This window comes from Pristiophorus japonicus, chromosome 16 (genome assembly GCF_044704955.1).
Source record: "Pristiophorus japonicus isolate sPriJap1 chromosome 16, sPriJap1.hap1, whole genome shotgun sequence".
NCBI lineage: Eukaryota > Metazoa > Chordata > Chondrichthyes > Pristiophoridae > Pristiophorus > Pristiophorus japonicus.
The window spans coordinates 59,237,018-59,255,382 of NC_091992.1; the positions used below are offsets into that span (position 1 = coordinate 59,237,018).

General features: G+C 48.1%; 1 protein-coding gene across 3 annotated transcripts in view; it reads right to left on the minus strand.

Moving 5' to 3' along the window:
- Positions 1–17,147, minus strand: part of LOC139227055 (linker for activation of T-cells family member 2-like) — a 127,833-nt gene extending 110,686 nt beyond the window's left edge. For 2 of the 3 annotated variants that reach the window (XM_070858136.1, XM_070858134.1), the window contains exon 1: positions 17,093–17,147. The gene's annotated coding sequence lies outside the window, so the exon portion shown is untranslated. Of the gene's footprint in view, positions 1–14,133; positions 14,374–17,092 lie in introns of all 3 variants that reach the window. The other variant, XM_070858135.1, reaches the window with a different exon arrangement.
- Between the last annotated feature and the right edge of the window lie 1,218 nt (positions 17,148–18,365).

The following is an 18,365-nucleotide window of genomic DNA, read 5'->3' on the forward strand; positions in this document are numbered from 1 at the left end:
AAAGCCCATGGGATCCAGGGCAAAGTGGCAAGTTGGATCCAAAATTGGCTTGGAGGTAGGAAGCAAAGTGTAATGGTTGATGGATATTTTTGTGACTGGAAGGATGTTTCTAGTGGGGTTCCGCAGGGCTCAGTACAGGGTCCCTTGCTTTTTGTGGTATATATCAATGAGTTAGATTTGAATATAGGGAGTATGATTTAGAAGTTTGCAGACAACACTAAAATTGGCCGTGTGGTTGATAATGAAGAGGAAAGTCATGGGCTGCAGGAGGATACCAATTAACTGGTCAGGTGGGCAGAGCAGTGGCAAATGGAATTTAATTCAGAGAAGTGTGAGGTGATGCACTTTGGGAGGGCTAATAAGGAAAGGGTATACACATTAAGCGGTAGGCCACTTAATAGTGTCGATGAACAAAGGGACCTTGGAGTGCTTGTCCACAGATCCCTGAAAGTAGCAGACCAGGTGGATAAGGTGATTAACAAGGCATACGGAATGCTTGTCTTTATTGGCCGAGGCATAGAATATAAGAGCAGGGAGGTTATGCTTAAATTGTATAATACTTTGGTTCGGCCACAGCTAGAGTACTGCGTGCAGTTCTGGTCACTGTATTATAGGAAGAACGTGATTGCGCTACAGAGGGTGCAGAGGGGATTTACTAGGATGCTGCCTGGAATGGAGAATCTTAGTTATAAGGACAGATTGGATAGGCTGGGTTTGTTCTCATTGGAACAGAGGAGGTTGAGAGGAGACCTCATTGAGGTGTACAAAATATTGAGGGGCCTGGACATAGTGGATAGAAAGGGTCTATTTCCATTGGTGGATGGGTATATTATGAGAGGGCATAGTTTTAAGGTGGTTGGTGGAAGGTTTAGAGGAGATTTGAGGGGGTGGGGGGCTTCTTTACATAGAGGGTTGTGTAGGGTGGTGGCCTGGAAGGGTGGTGGATGCAGAAACCCTCACCACATTTAAGAGATGGTTGGATGAGCACTTAAGGTGCAGTAACCTGCAAGGTTACAGACCTAGAGTTGGTAATTGGGATTAGACTCGATAACCTCTTGTGGCCAGCGCAGATATAATGGTAAGTACTGCAGGGAATAGAATACGGCCAGGGTGATCTCCTAGTTTCGATCATCTGGATGGGTCGGAGAGGAATTTTCCCAGACTTTTTCTCCCTAAATTGGCCTGGGCTTTTATCTGGTTTTTGCCTCTCCCAGGAGATCACATGACTCTGGTTGGGGTGGAGTGTAGAGATTTCAATGTAAGGGGTGTCGCAGTTGTGTGAGGTGGAATGGTTGGGCTGGGTGCTCGTTGCCTTTCCATCATTGTTTATTGTTCATAGGTTTATATGTAACCTTCAGAGTTGCTGACCGAGGGCCGTGCGGCTCTTTGTCGGCCAGCGCGGACATGATGGGCCGAAATGGCCTCCTTCTGCGCTGTAAATTTCTATGTTTCTATGTCTGTGCGTGTCTGTGACTCTGTGTGTGTGTGACTGTTGGTGCATGCGTGTGTTAAGCGGGAGCCTCCTATCAACAAGAGCAGGCATTGACGACGAGATCCAACACCGCCTCCAGTGCACCTGTGCAGCCTTCGGCCGCCTGAGGAAAAGAGTGTTTGACGATCAGTCCCTCAAGACTGTCACCAAGCTCATGGTCTACAGGGCTGTAGTAATACCCACCCTCCTGTATGGCTCAGAGACATGGACCATGTACAGTAGACACTTCAAGTCGCTGGAGAAATACCACCAGTGATGTCTCCGCAAGATCTTGCAAATCCCCTGGGAGGACAGATGTACAAACATTAGCGTTCTCGTCTAGGCCAACATCCCCAGCATTGATGCACTGACCACACTTGATCAGCAGTCTGGACAGGCCACATAGTTCACATGCCAGACTCGAGACTCCCAAAGCAAGCGCTCTACTCGGAACTTGTCCATGGCAAATGAGCCAAAGATGGGCAGCGAAAACGTTACAAGGACACCCTCAAAGCCTCCCTGATAAAGTGCAACATCCCCACTGACACCTGGGAGTCCCTGGCCAAAGACCGCCCTAAGTGGAGGAAATGCATTCGGGAGGGCGCTGAGCTTCTCGAGTATCGTCGCCGAGAGCATGCAGAAATCAAGCGCAGGCAGTGGAAGGAGCGTGCGGAAAACCAGACACCCCTCCCACCCTTTCCCTCTACGACTGTCTGTCCGACCTGTGACAGGGACTGTGGTTCTCGTATTGGACTGTGCAGCCACCTAAGAACTCATGCTAAGAGTGAAAGCAAGTCTTCCTCGATTCTGAGGGTCTGCCTATGATGATGATGATAAGCGGGGAGGAAGCAGGACTGGGCTTGGTAGCAATACCACAGTGTAATAGCTTGCTGACATTCACAGTACAGGCTCAGACATGGTGACTGTAGTGAGGCACTGGACAGAGGTTAGGGCATGGGGAATTCTGTAACTTGCGAGCTGGCGCCTTCAGGAGAGGAGGGAAGGAAACTGTTGAGGAATTTAAAATAAATGTACCAAAACTTATTCTGGGCAATGATAATGAGAGGCAACAGAGCCAGAAACAATGATACCTTCCAGTAACTGTGGTCGGACATCTGTGCTTATTCAAAGAAAGAACATGCTTCTCATTTTAGAACGCTTTCACTCTCTGCAGTAAGATGGAAGTGAGACACAAGGTGATGAATATCTCCGCTGGTGAGGCAGGCTGTATAACTGAGAGTGAATAAAAGTTTCCGTGAGTTAGACTTGGCTTCACATCTGGACACATTGGGGGAATCTCTCTTCCAGCCAGGCCAAACCATACGTTTGGAAGATAGGTGTCAGACAAAATTTAATGCAGAGAAATGCGAGGCGATACTTTTTAGGAGGAAGATTAAGGAATATACAATGAATGGGGAAACTTTAAAAGAGGCAAAGAGGCTCAGGGGCTCAGGCACACAAATCTTTAGCAGTGAGAGAACAAGTTGATAAAAAAAAAATCAGATGGAATCTCTATTTTAACCAAACCTGCTGAGCGGGAATAGGGCGGGTTCGAGGCATTGGAGAGTAAAACCGGGTGGGGTGTAATTCGGGCATAGTTGGTAGACAGCTTACGTTAAAATCGGGGCTGTAAGTTTCATAAATAAATGTATAGAGCACAAAAGCAGAGGTAAAGCTACATAAATCGTTGGTTAGACGACCGTTCGAGCTCCTTGTCCAGATTTGAGAGCCCTACTTTGGGAAGAATGTCAAAGCCATTGAGCGGGTGCAGAAGAGATTCACTCAGGGAGAGGCTTTAGTTATGGGGAGACATAAGGAAACTGAACTTGCTTTCACTAGAACAAGGAAGTTTAAGAGGAGAGCTGACAGAGGCGTTTAGATGAAGCGTTTCACTGGTCAGCAAATTGGATATTTTAGGATCTTCAGCTAAAGGCAGAAGGGTGAGGTAGCAGAATAGTTTTTATCAGTGGGTTGTTAGAAACATAGAAAATAGGTGCAGAAGTAGGCCATTCGGCCCTTCGAGCCTGCACCACCATTCAATAAGATCATGGCTGATCATTCACCTCAGTACCCCTTTCCTGCATTCTCTCCATACCCCTTGATCCCTTTAGCTGTAAGGGCCATATCTAACTCCCTCTTGAATATATCTAACGAACTGGCATCAACAAATCTCTGCGGTAGAGAATTCCACAGGTTAACAACTCTCTGAGTGAAGAAGTTTCTCCTCATCTCAATCCTAAATGGCTTACCCCTGGTTCTGGACTCCCCCAACATAGGGAACATTCTTCCTGCATCTAACCTGTCCAGTCCCGTCAGAATTTTATATGTTTCTATGTGATCCCCTCTCATCCTTCGAAACTCCAGTGAATATAAGCCTAGTTGATCCAGTCTCTCCTCATATGTGAGTCCTGCCATCCCGGGAATCAGTCTGGTGAATCTTCGCTGCACTCTCTCAATAGCAAGAACGTCCTTCCTCAGATTAGGAGACCAAAACTGAACACAATATTCCAGGTGAGGCCTCACCAAGACCCTGTGCAACTGCAGTAAGACCTCCCTGCTCCTATACTCAAATCCCCTAGCTATGAAGGCCAACATAGCATTTGCCTTCTTCACCGCCTGCTGTACCTGAATGCCAACTTTCAATGACTGATGTGCCATGACACCCAGGTCTCGTTGCACCTCCCCTTTTCCTAATCTGCCACAATTCAGATAATATTCTGCCTTCGTGTTTTTGCCACCAAAGTGGATAACCTCACATTTATCCACATTATACTGTATCTGCCATGCATTTGCCCACTCACCTAACCTGTCCAAGTCACCCTGCAGCCTCTTAGCATCCTTCTCCCAGCTCACACCGCCACCCAGCTTAGTGTCATCTGCAAATTTGGAGATATTACACTCAATTCCTTCATCTAAATCATTGATGTATATTGTAAATAGCTGGGGTCCCAGCACTGAGCCCTGCGGCACCCCACTAGTCACTGCCTGCCATTCTGAAAAGGACCCGTTTATCCCGACTCTCTGCTTCCTGTCTGCCAACCAGTTCTCTATCCACATCAGTACATTACCCCCAATACCATGTGCTTTAATTTTGCATATTAATCTCTTGTGTGAGACCTTGTCAAAAGCCTTTTGAAAGTCCAAATACACCACATCCACTGGTTCTCCGTTGTCCACTCTGCTGGTTACATCTTCAAAAAATTCTAGAAGATTTGTCAAGCAGGATTTCCCTTTTATAAATCCATGCTGACTTGGACCGATTCTGTCACTGCTTTCCAAATGCGCTGCTATTTCATCTTTAATAACTCATTCCAACATTTTCCCCACTACTGATGTCAGGCTAACTGGTCTATAATTACCCGTTTTCTCTCTCCCTCCTTTTTAAAAAAGTGCCGTTACATTAGCTACCCTCCAGTCCATAGGAACTGATCCAGAGTCGACAGACTGTTGGAAAATGATCACCAATGCATCCACTATTTCTAGGACCACTTCCTTAAGTACTCTGGGATGCAGACTATCAGGCCCTGGGGATTTATCGGCCTTCAATCCCATCAATTTCCCTAACACAATTTCCCGACTAATAGGATTTCCTTCAGTTCCTCCTTCTCACTAGACTCTCGGTCTCCTAGTATTTCTGGAAGGTTACTTGTATCTTCTTTCTTGAAGACAGAACCAAAGTATTTGTTCAACTGGTCTGCCATTTCTTTGTTCCCCATTATAAACATAGGGCACATAATACCTGACCAGAAACAATGGTGTAATCAGAATCCGAAGCAGCTTTTAAAAGGGAAGTGGTTAAATATTTCAACATAAAAAATTGAAAAGCATGTGGGGAAAGAGCTGGGGAAATGAGAGTGCTTTCAGAGAGCCAACACAGGCACGATGGGCTGAATGGCCTCCCTTCAGGACGGTAAAATTCTGTAACCCAATCTGGGTGAGGTCTGATTCATGTTGAATCACCCCTGTAATGATGGGTCACCTCCCCAGGTTCTGATCCCATCACATTCCAGTCACAAATGATTGTTCATTTCAGAATCCGATTTTACAAATATCCAATCTGTGAATCTTTAAAACCCATATGGTGTATGAAGTTATTCAAAGCACTGTGGGGAAAAAGACTTTCAGTGTAATGTTCTTACAACTAACTCAATCATAGAATCATAGAAATTTACAGCACAGAGGGAGGCCATTTCAGCCCATCGTGTCCATGCCGGCCGACAAGAGGTTACCCAGCCTAATCCCACTTTCCAGCTCTAGGTCCGTAACCCTGTAGGTCACGGCACTTCAAGTACTCATCCAAGTACTCCTTAACTCTGGTGAGGGTTTCTGCCTCTACCACTCTTTCAGACAGTGAGTTCCAGAACCCCACAACCCTCTGCGTGAAGAAATTTCCCCTCAAATCCCCTTTAAAACCTCTTTAAATTTATGCCCCGTGGTTGCTGATCCCTCTGCTAAGGGAAATAGGCCCTTTCTATCCACTATATCTAGGTGCCGCATAATTTTACACATCTCAATGAGGTCTCCCCTCAGCCTCCTCTGTTCCAAGTAAAACAAATTCAGCCTATCCAATCTGTCCTCATAGCTTAGATTCTCCACTCCCGGCAACATCCTCGTAAATCTCCTCTGTAACCCTCTCCAGTGCGTGCAATCATGTATTCCTGTAATGCGGTGACCAGAACTGCACGCAGTACTCCAGCTGTGCAGCCTAACCACTGTTCAAGCATAATCTACCTGCTCTTGTATTCTATACCTCGGCTAATAAAGGCAAACATTCCGTATGCCTTCTTAACCACCTTATCTACCTGGCCTGCTACCTTCACGGCTCTGTGGACTGTACTCCAAGATCCCTTTGTTCCTCTACACTTCTCAGTGCCCTACCATTTAATGTGTATTCCCTTTTCTTGTTAGCCCTCCCCAAATGCATTACCCTCACACTTCTCCAGATTAAATTCCATTTGCCACTGTTCTGCTTACCTGACTAGTTCATTGATATCTTCCTGCAGTCCACAGCTTTCTTCTTCATTATCAGCCACATAGACTATTTTAAGGACATCTGCAAACTTCTTAATCATACCCCCAGCATTCAAGTCAAAGTCATTGATATATATACCACAAAAAGCAAGGGACCCAGCACTGAGCCCTGCGGAACCCCACTGGATACAGCCGTCCAGCCACAAAAACACCCATCAACCATTACCTTTTGCTTCCTGCCTCTGAGCCAAATTTGGATCCAACTTGCCACTTTGCCCTGGATCCCATGGGCTTTTTCCTTCGTGACCAATGTTAAGCACATCTCTAAGAGTGCGATAAGAGATTTCTCCAACCACAGCCATTCCACAGTGCTGACCATATCTCACCTACTCTGCTGCACAAAATGAGGGATATCAATAATATTATCCAGGGCATTACTCTTTGGGGCCGAAATTGCCCCTTCCCTTAAGACCTGTTACCACCGGAAATCAGTGGCCACGCTGCGGAGTGCAATGGCCGCTGATTTTTCGTGGAATGGCCGCCATTTAGAAAATGCCGCACCTGCGGTATCCCGGCGGTGACCTTCTCCCATCCCCACTGCTCCGCTGCTGCCAATCCATTCTCAGTGTGTCATCAGGGCGTGCACCGCCAATGTTCACCCCCCGCCCCCCCCCCTCCCGCACCTGTCCCCAAACGTGCAATTCCACAGAGAAAATCTTGCTGCCGCCGCTCGGTATCACTTACAGCGTTTTCTGCCAGTGCACTGTGCTTGGAGTGCTTCTAAAATGGCGGTGTGGCTACTATTAAAGGGGAGGACCTACTGCTGCGGCCGGCATCTTTTTAATTGTCGGCCGACTGCCATGTCTGGCTGACAGTTATGCCCCCGGGTTCGGCCGGGCTGCCAACAGGTAGCCTGGCACCCCCCCTTGGGTACCAGGCCGCTTGCCTGGCCAAAACCCTCCCTGGTGTCCAGTGGACGGAACTTAAAGAATCGCACCGATCTCCCCTTTCAGTGAAGCGGAAAGACGTGGTAACGTGATGACATTATCAGCGCAACGCTGATGAGTGACAAAGGCGGACACTCCCCCACCACCCCACTTCCGCCCCTCTAGTGTGCCAACTTCCACTCATCGCTGCATTTCGCCCCCATTATGACCGACTTCTGGGCCGCTTGGGAAAAAAAAGCCAAGGAGTGGAATTTCGCACAAGAGGCTACCACATCCACCGCAGCGGAGAAAACAGTCGGAGCAGTTTTGACCCCCTTGTGTCTCTCCCAGGAGATGACATGGCTGCGGGGGAAAGGAGGGGAGGATAGGAAGTGTCTAGTCATGGGGCTCCAACCATCATGAGTGTGATGGTCAGGCCTGATGAACCAGTTGGTCTTCTCCTGCCTGTCATTTCCGTGTGTTCGGATCATAACTCAGCCGCCACACAATATGCAAATCTACAGAACCAAAGGACAGGAAATGGCCAGCTGACTTATCTAGCCTGTCCTTTAATAACGTGGTGTGACTTTTACATGCCATCACCCCTCAACCACCAGCCAGGCTATACACAAAATGGAATCTGATTCTGACATCAGAGGGGTGCCGATATAATGATCCTCTCAGTGCCCCTCCTGACCCCACCCGGGACAATTTCATTCCTAATATTCAGTAATTGCAGGTTTTTAAAACAAATCACTGAGAAGAAGAGATGGTAAAAAGGATTAACACTCGTTTGTATATCAGGTTCAATCTGCTGGTGTCCCTTCACACGATGTTTCACATCGCTATCTGATCCAGGTACCCAGATCATGCACGCTAGGTACACCAGCTCAGAGGTCAGAGTGCATGGGGGGAGTGGGGAGAGGGGGGGGTGGGGGGGGCAGCTGGAGAGAACATCACAGGCTAAGGTTCTGCATGCAGGGGGGTGGGGGGAACAAGTGGAAAAGAATGGAGGTCTTCCCCCGCCCCACCTCAAATACCACCCTTCGACCAAAATACCCGTGACTCCACCCGTCTTCCACCAGTCTGCCCTCCCTAACTTCATCCCATCGCCCCCAGCTCCACCTCCCCAACTCCACCCACCCCCACCAATTCCACTCCAAACCCCAACTCCACCCGTTCCCTCCCCAACTCCATCCCTCCCCTCCCCAACTCCACCCCTCCCCTCCCCACCTCTCCCCAACTCCATCCCTCCCCTCCCCACCTCCACCCCTCCCCTCCCCAACTCCACCCTCCCCTCCCCAACTCCACCCCTTCCCCTCCCCACCTCCACCCCTTCCCCACCTCCATCCCTTCCCTTCCCCAACTCCATCCCTCCCCTCCCCAACTCCACCCCTCCACTCCCCACCTCCACCTCTCCCCAACTCCACCCTTCCCCTCCCCAATTCCATCCCTCCCCTCCCCAACTCCACCCCTCCCCTCCCCAACTCCACCCGCTCCTCCCCAACTCCACCCTCCCCTCCCCAACTCCACCCTCCCCTCCCCAACTCCACCCTCCCCTCCCCAACTCCACCCGTCCCCTCCCCAACTCCATCCCTCCCCTCCCCAACTCCACCCGTCCCCTCCCCAACTCCATCCCTCCCCTCCCCAACTCCACCCTTCCCTTCCACAGCTCCACCCTCTCCTCCACAACTCCACCCTCCCCTCCCCACCTCCACCTCTCCCCAACTCCACCCCCTCCCCTCCCCAACTCCATCCCTCCCCTCCCCAACTCCACCCCTCCCCAACTCCACCCCTTCCCTCCCCAACTCCACCCTCCCCTCCCCACCTCCATCTCTCCCCAACTCCACCCCTCCCCTCCCCAACTCACCCTCCCCTCCCCAACTCCACCCTCCCCTCCCCAACTCAACTCCATCCCTCCCCTCCCCAACTCCATCCCTCCCCTCCCCAACTCCAACCCCTCCCCTCCTTAACTCCACCCCTCCCCAACTCTACACCCTCCCCTCCATAACTCCACCCCTCCCCAACTCCACTCCTCCCCTCCCCAACTCCACCCCTCCCCTTCCCAACCCCACCCTTCCCTTCCCCTCCCCAATTGCCACAGAGTTTGAAAGCTCTCCTTCATTGTTCTGACCAGCCCTGCTTCTATGTAGGGGCAGGGCACGAGGGTTTGAGGTGTTTCTCAGCATGATCACACCAACTAATTGTGTAGGATAGGACTCCCACATACCCTGGTATTTCCATTTAGTTGGTATGCAGAGCGGTAATTGAGAATTCTGAGGGCCCTTAACTCGCCTGCACAACCTCCACGATCTCTCGATCCAGCAACACACAAACCTATCCTAAAATGCACGAGGAAATAGGTACGCAGAATATTTACACACTGCATTAATAAGAAAGCAAATCATATCACAATATATTGTGCTTAAATTAACTATATTTGCAAATGACCCCTGATGAGGAAGCCCCAATTAGGCTGGGCCTTTTAGTTTGGGCCTTTGAGGTCAGGTTCCAACCCTTCAGGATGGCCCTGGAGTCTCCAGGAATCAAAGTGTAATCTCCTGCGAGCAATCCAGGAGAAAAATCATCAGACATTAAAATAATTGTGTTCTTTTCATTTTCTTTGAAAACTTTTGTTTATTAGTTATAATAATATTGGAGATGGGGAAAAAAGGCTGATTGACTGAGTCTCGAATCAACCAGTCGGTTAACAAAGAGTCTGTTTAGTTTCCAATTGGCCATGGGGAGGCAGTGTGTCATGAGGATGGACATGTTGGGCGACCAATGGGGGGAATGTGGGGGCGGGGCAGTTGGAGGTGAAAGGTCATGCGATGAAGCCTCCGGAATAGATGCAGATTTGATGACTTTATCTGTTGGCCCATGTGTTAATCTTGCCTGTTCGCCCATGTGTTAATCTTGCCTGCTGGCATGCACCCCATGTTGGATTTATCATGATTATTTTGGGGAGGCAAATCTCATTTTATGACAGATCTGCATTGGAAACTTATTGTCTCACAAACCTCTTGTTTCTAAGCCCTGTAAGTTCACCAGAGAGCAAATGGTTACATTGTAGGAAAACCCCTCAATGCAGTGAAAAACCTTCCTGCGAGGGCAACAGGAATTATTAAGGCAGCAGTAGCGGGACATTTGGAAAAGCATAATTCAATCAAGCAGAGTCAGCACGAAAGGGAAATCGTGTTTGACAAATTTGCTGGAGTTCTTTGAGAATGTAAAGAGCAGGGTGGATAAGGGGGAACCAGTGGATGTGGTGTATTTGGATTTCCAGAAGGCATTCGATAAGGTGCCACATAAAAGGTTACTGCACAAGATAAAAGTTCACGGGGTTGGGGGTAATGGTAATATAGTAGCATGGATAGAGGATTAGCTAACTAACAGAAAACAGAGAGTCGGGATAAATGGGTAATTTTCCGGTTGGCAAACAGTAACAGGTGGGGTGCCTCAGGGATTGGTGCTGGGTCCTCAACTATTTACAATCTATATTAATGACTTGGATGAAGGGACCGAGTGTAATGTAGCCAAGTTTGCTGACTATACAAAGATGAGTGGGAAAGCAAATTGTGAGGAGGACACACAAAATCTGCAAAGGGATATAGACAGGCTAAGTGAGTGGGAAAAAATTTGGCAGATGGAGAATAATGTGGCAAAATGTGAGGCTATCCACTTTGGCAGAAAAAAATAGAAAAGCAAATTATAATTTAAATGGAGAAAAATTGCAAAGTGCTGCAGTACAGAGGGACCTGGGGATCCTTGTGCATGAAACACAAAAAGTTAGCGTGCAGGTACAGCAAGTAATCAGGAAGGCAAATGGAATATTGGCCTTTATTGCAAGAGGGCTAGAGTATAAAAGCAGAGAAGGCCTGCTGTAACTGTACAGGGTATTGATGAGGCCACACCGAGAGTACTGCGTACAGTTTTGATCTCCGTATTTAAGGAAGGATATACTTGCATTGGAGGCTGTTCAGAGAAGTTGATTCCGGAGATGAGGGGGTTGACTTATAAAGATAGGTTGAGTAGGTTGAGCCTATACTCATTCTTGGAGTTCAGAAGAATGAGAGATGATCTTATCGAAACATATAAGATAATGAGGGGGCTCGACAAGGTGGATGTAGAGAGGATATTTCCACTCATAGGGGAAACTAAAACAAGGGGACATAGTCGCAGAATAAGGGGCCGTCCATTTAAAACTGAGATGAGGAGGAATTTCTTCTCTCAGAGGGTTGTAAATCTATGGCATTCTCTGCCCCAGAGAGCTGTGGAGGCTGGGTCATTGAATATATTTAAGGTGGAGATAGACAGATTTTTGAGCGATAAGGGAATAAAGGGTTATGGGGAGCGGGCAGGGAAGTGGAGCTGAGTCCATGATCAGATCAGCCATGATCTTATTGAATGGTGGAGCAGACTCGAGGGGCCAGGTGGCCTACTCCGGCTCCTATTTCTTATGTTATGTTCTTATGAATCAAATGCCACATCGGCACCATTCTCACAGTTACCAACCTTACCGTACACTCAATAAATAACTGGGAACATTTCTCACTTCAGAAACCAACAACTAGCTTACATAAACCACTGTCAATTTAACTCTGTATACTTGCTACAAATGTCTTTATAGTACAATTATTGTGAATATTGGTAGGCACGTTAAATATTATGGTCTGTATTACTGATAAAATGCAACTTAAAAAACAGGAAGAGCTCACTCTGCACGCTGTTACTGAAATGATGTATTATCAGAGACGGCATCATACAAATCTTTAAAAAAATTCAGAGTGCCAAAATGATTTGTCGTTTTGATCACGAGGCCGTATTCGACTTTTCTCGAACTCAAGAATAAAGCTTTGTCACACACAACCCTGCTTTTTTGAGTGGATTCTATAGACCCTGACATTTTGGTAACCTGATCTCATCCTGAGCAAAATGGCATAATCTTAAAGTAAGCACGAGGCCATTTACGAGTGAAATCAGGAAACACTTTTTTCACACGAAGGCCAGTGGTAATCTGGAACTCTTCTCTCTCCCTAAAGGCTGTGGGTCTTGGGTTGGTGAGCAACTTTAACCCAGTCACTTGGTCTAAAGAATTTAGAACATTTGTAGTAAAGCTTTTGGATTTCAAAAGAATCATAGAATCATACCGCCCAAAAGAGGCCATTCGGCCCGTCGGGTCTGAACTGGCTCTTTGAAGCAGCTATCCAGTTAGTCCCATTCCCCTGCCCTTTCCCCATATCCCATTTCTCCCCTTCAAGTACTTATCCAATTGGTTTTTGAAAGTTATTATTGAATCTGCTTCCACCACCTTTACAGCCGGTTCACTCCAGATCACAAAAACTCGCTACGTTAAAAAAACCAAATTCTCCCGATCTCCCCTCTGGTTCCTTTGCAATTATCTTAAATCTGTGTCCTCTGGTTACCGACTTTCCCACCAGTTGGAAACAGTTTCTCCTTATCAAAACCCCTCATCCTTTTAAACTCCCTTATCAAAACCCCTCATCCTTTTAAACTCCTCTATTAAATCTTCTCTTCTCTAAGGAGAACAATCCCAGCTTCTCTGGTCTCTCCGCATAACTGAAGGCACTGGAGTTCCACAGATATGTCTCCCATTTCACTGGGGAGTAGTGGTCATTTTCACAGCTTTGGCTTGTTGTCCCCATCCCCAGAATGCACAAGATTTCAGGTTTTTCCCCATCCATATGGAACCCTGCGATAGAATGATGCACTTTTATCGAAGGGCCTACCGACTCTCTGCACTACACCATCCTACTCCTATTACAGCAGCACCTTCAGCAGCCAAGGCCTTTCCAAGTTATTTTGTTTATTCTTTTGTAACACCCATAAAAAATTCTACAGAATTTTTGTTAAATCTTCAGACCTACCTAGGGACAGCAGTAGGCCATTCTGCCCCACGAGCCTATTCCGCCATTCAGTTAGGTTATGGCTGATCTGCATCCCATCTCCATCCATCCGCCTTTGCTCCACATCCCGGGACACCCTTAGCCAACAAAACTCGATTGATCTCAGTCTTGAAAGCTCCAATTGTTCCCCAGTATACACAGCCTTTTAAAGAGTTCCAGATTTCCACTACCTTTTGTGTGAAAAAGTCATTCCTGATTTCATTCCTAAATGGCTTAGCTCTCATTTTAACATTGTTACCTCTTGTTCCGGATCAGTCAATTCAGATACAGTACTGCAAATTTGTTTAAAAAAAAATTAATTTGTTCTTTGTCTGATTTTGGTGTATCATATGATAAGCAGGATGGTAGAAAGTGAACTAAATGGACAGTGGTCTTTTCCCGTCTAACAATTCCCACATTCCTAACTGGTCATTTATCTCATTGCTGTCTTGTGGGATGGCAAAATACTTGCCCACGTAACAACAGTTAGCGCACTTCAAACTAATTCACAGTATATGAAGGACTGAGCGGGATTAAGAATTCTTGAGGCCTTGGACATGAAAACCATTCGGGACCCCTTCGCACCCTATCCACCCCTCTCCCCGCCAGCACAATACTTGCCATCCTGAGCATTAAGGGAGTGACTGTTACCCAGCCTCGAGGCGAGCGCTTCAGAGACACTACCCTGTATATTTAGAATTGGTGGTTTGCTGTTCTACATTATCTCCTGCCATAGCGTTTAATCGGAAACAATCGACATTCTCTGTTTAACCAGCACACTTGCATTAACATGACATAACAGAAAATGGCACCCTACAAAATAGTAAGTTATATCCCCTTCACAAGAGAAGTCACTGACCTGCAGGGCAAGAGACAATGGAGGAGGACGAGGAAGAAAAAAATGAATTGCAGGAACCTACAGACTGCACCGTGAGGTTTCCGTGAGAGCGGGGGTGGAAAGGGCTTGGCGCCAAAATCTGTCGAGCCTCGCATGTTGCTGGCAGAAGTTCCACGGGCAATCACGGGGTGGGGGCTGCTGGGCTGTGCCCTGTAGTTCCTGGGCATCAATCCGTCGCTGGTAGAGGGCTCGGCAACATTTCTGACAGACATGTTAAAGCACAATATAAATTCTTTCCTGCGTCCTGAAGTAAATAGGGTAGAGGAGCCTTGTGCGGGACCAGCAAAATCAGAAGCCCCATAATTCAACCCCTACCATGGCAAGCAGTGGAGTTGAACTCAACAAAGCCAATAATTTGTGCCTAGCACCAAAAATTGACTATGAAAATTGCCAAATTGTCATAAACCCCCAAATAAGAAAGAAACACTTGCATTTATATAGCGACTTTCACGACCACCAGACTTCTCAAAGCATTTTATAGGCAATGAAGTGCAATAGTTCAATAATGTGTTTCAAGGAAGGGAACCTGCTGCCCCTACCCTGTCTGGGCTACATCTGGCTTCAGTCCCACTCTAGCTGTTTAACGCCCTCTGCGTTCTGTAGGTTCCTGCACTTCATTTTTTTCTTCCCCTGGTGCCTACGGTTGGGGTACTAAATACTGGTGTCAACCACATTGAGAACAATTTTTTAAAAATCTGGAGCACTGCATAGTTTTTTTTCATTTCTACATTTACAGAAGAATGATTCTCGGGCAACTTGTGGTTATCAAGGCAAAGAGGGCGATTGTTCACCAGAGGTACTGCGCCCAAACATGTATCAACAAACATTGACAATGGAGGGTGGGGCCGTGTGAGGTGATGTTAATACCAAGTGATATAAAAAGCCCCAAAAGCCTCCTCGGGACTTGGCACAAAAATGTATGTTAGAAATGAATACAAAGTTCCTCATTTGAAGTTGTGTTGGGTTAAAGGGTCTCTCGGGATATGGTGTTGAGGTGCAGATCAGCCATGATCGAATTGAATGGTGGAACAGGCTGGAGGGGCTGAATGGCCTACTCCCGTTGCAAACTGCTGCAGGCTTGGCTCTGCTAAATCGGATCACTTTCCCTTCATTCATGGAGCCAGCGACCCTAGGGACCTGTTCGAAGTGAGACTCATGGCCAGAAATAGAGAGACTGATCACCCTTTAAACAGAGGGAGCCGTGTTTATTGTTTTGAAGTCCCCAAAACCGCAAACATGCCTCAAACTCTTACTGCACTAGAGAATTGTTTGTAACACGTTTGGGAAACAACGGGTCAACTATAAAAAAAAGGTTGAATTCTCTGACTCAGCGGGACTCTGGCCTGCAAGTTGCAAATGGGTGCGAGGAGATTACATTTGACACAGCTAAAGACACCTTGCACTCAACACCTCGACAATATTTCTGTCTCGCTCCCTCTGTTCTGCTGGCCTCTTTGGACGCTGAAGGGTAATGCCAGACTCTCCAGCCTTCCCCAACCGGGCCATGGTCACACTATGGGCAGCCCACAGTGCCAAGGCCGGAGTGAACCCGCTTCTATAGAAACCCGCCTGGGCTAACTCAATGACATGGAAGTGGTCCCCAGACACACACACTGCAGCGTCCCTGTCCTCCTCGCCACACAGGGCCAGGGTCTCAAGACCCAGCTCACCGTGTCCTGCCGCGGCTCCGCTCCTTTCCTCCTTATTTTAACTTTTTCTAAACCTGGAATCCCCGAGTTTCTCGGGACGATCAGTCAATGACACTCTGTATTTGATACATTGACACTTGGCAGCCTGAACCTAATGCTGGCCACTCGGTGAGACCCAGCCCTGACTGTTGGACAATGCACCCATCATGGTGTGAGGGAGGTGTCCAGGAGCAGGACTCTCGACCAGTGCAGGAACCAATCTGCTCAAGCCTGATCTCTCCCGGTGTGGTCACAATCCCCCCCGGGGGCCGGCTTTCTGCTGTTGGGATCGGGGCTTGGCTCTGAGTCACACGGATTTGGGTCTGGAAATCTCCATCCAAATCCACGTCCAGTCCGGATCTGGATTTAACCCAGGTCCAGATTCAAACCCAGGTCCAGATCTGGACCGGACCTGGATTTTGATCCGGGGATGGATCTGGACCACACCTGGATCTGGATCTGGACAGGACCTGGGTTTGGATCCGGACCTGACCTGGGTTTGGATCGGGACCTGGACCACACTTGGACCCGGATCTGGACAGGACCTGGGTTTGGAACCGGACCTGACCCGGGTTTGGAGGGGGACCTGGGTTTGGATCCGGGGATGGATTTGGACCACATCTGGACCTGGATCTGGAGCGGGCCTGACCCGGGTTTGGAGCGGGACCTGGATTTGGATCTGGGCCACACTTGGACCGGGACCTGACCCGGGTTTGGAGCGGAACCTGGATCTGGACCGTACCAAACCCAGGTTTGGACTGAGACCTGGATTTGGATCTGGACCACACTTGGACCGGGACCTGACCCGGGTTTGGAGCGGGACCTGGGACCTGGATCTGGACCGGACCTGTGTCGGGTTTGGAGCGGGACCCAAGACCCGGGCTTGGAGCGGAACGGGGACAGAGACGGGGAGCGGGAGCGGCGTCAGTCCCGGTCAGGCAGCCTGTGTCGGGGAACGCTGGCGGGCTGAGCCGCAATGTGAGAAGTTGGGGCGGGCGGAGCGCCCGATCACAGCGCTCGCTCAGTGTTACCGTCAGCACCTCGCACTTCAATTTGTCAACCGTGAACTTTTTTACCGCTTTGCTTTCTACTTTAAATGAGAAGTCGGCCCGGATTGAATGATCCGGGACTGCTCAGTAAATCGGTCATAGGCAGGCGGGCGGTAAGTGTCACCAAGTGCAGGGGGAGGGAGGGGAGCCCGGCTCTGCCTCTGGCTCAGGAGAGGTCCTTACCGGCTGCAATCTCAGGGGCTCCTTCCACGGGCTCTCATCGTGTCTCTGGTCTCGGGGGAAAGACACTGAATGCGAAGGGGAAATAAAAAACCTTTCAAGCAACAGTTTCCGCTGAGCAGAAGGACGCCAGCACCACATCCGCTCCCTGTCAGTCTCACTCACTCAGTCAAAGGCGAACGCCACCTCACTAATCGCTTTGGACCAGGGGCATGCCAATCCTTCAGGATTTTCCTGGTGTATCCAGGAATTCATCTCCCGGGACACTGCTGCAAGCAACCGGGTGAAAAAAATCATAGGAGGCATTATAATTTGCATTTATATAATAAACATAGGAAGTTGTCCCATGGTGTTTTTCGGTTGAGACATTAAGTTGAGACCCCGTCTGCTCTCTCAGGTGGATGTAAAAGATCCCATGGCACTATTTTGAAGAAGAGCAGGGGAGTTATCCCCCGTGTCCCGGCCAATATTTATCCCTCAATCAACATAACAAGAAACAGATTAAATGGTCATTCTTCTCTTCTTAGGTGGTCTCTCAAATCGAGGATGACTTGCTTCCACACCAAAAAGGGATAAGTTCAATGAGTTCACAGTGTTTCAATGAAGGACCTAATATTCCACGTCCCGAACTACATCCTGAAAGGTGGAAGATGCCTGTGCGTGGATTTTTTTAACGTGTGGTGACCGTTGCACACCAGCCAACACACGGGCTTGACAGAGCTAGGTCTTGGTCCAGTGGCAAGGGTTATCCAAGACGACTGGAGACCAGCTCTGCTGCACGTTATCACATTGCTGTTTGTGGAAAGTGACTTTACTCTTCAAAAAGTACTTCATTGGCTGTAAAGCGCTTTGTGACGTCCGGTGGTCGTGAAAGGCGCTATATAAATGCAAGTCTTTCTTTTTTCTTTCTTTCAAGGCGCTTCACAGGAGCGTTATGGAACAAAATTTGAAGCCGAGTCACGTAAGGAGATATTAGGGGAGATGGCCAAAAACTTGGTCAGAGATAGATTTTAAGGAGCATCTTAAAGAAGGAAAGAGAGGTAGAGAGGTGGAGAGGTTTATGGAGGAAATTCCAGAGTAAACAAAGGCAAGAAACAAAAAGGGCCACACTACATCATAATTCTAAAAAGACAAAGGGTGTTAAAAAAACAAGCCTGAAGGCTTTGTGTCTTAATGCAAGGAGTATCCGTAATAAGGGGGATGAATTAACTGTGCAAATAGATGTTAACAGATATGATGTGATTGGGATTACAGAGACGTGGCTCCAGGATGATCA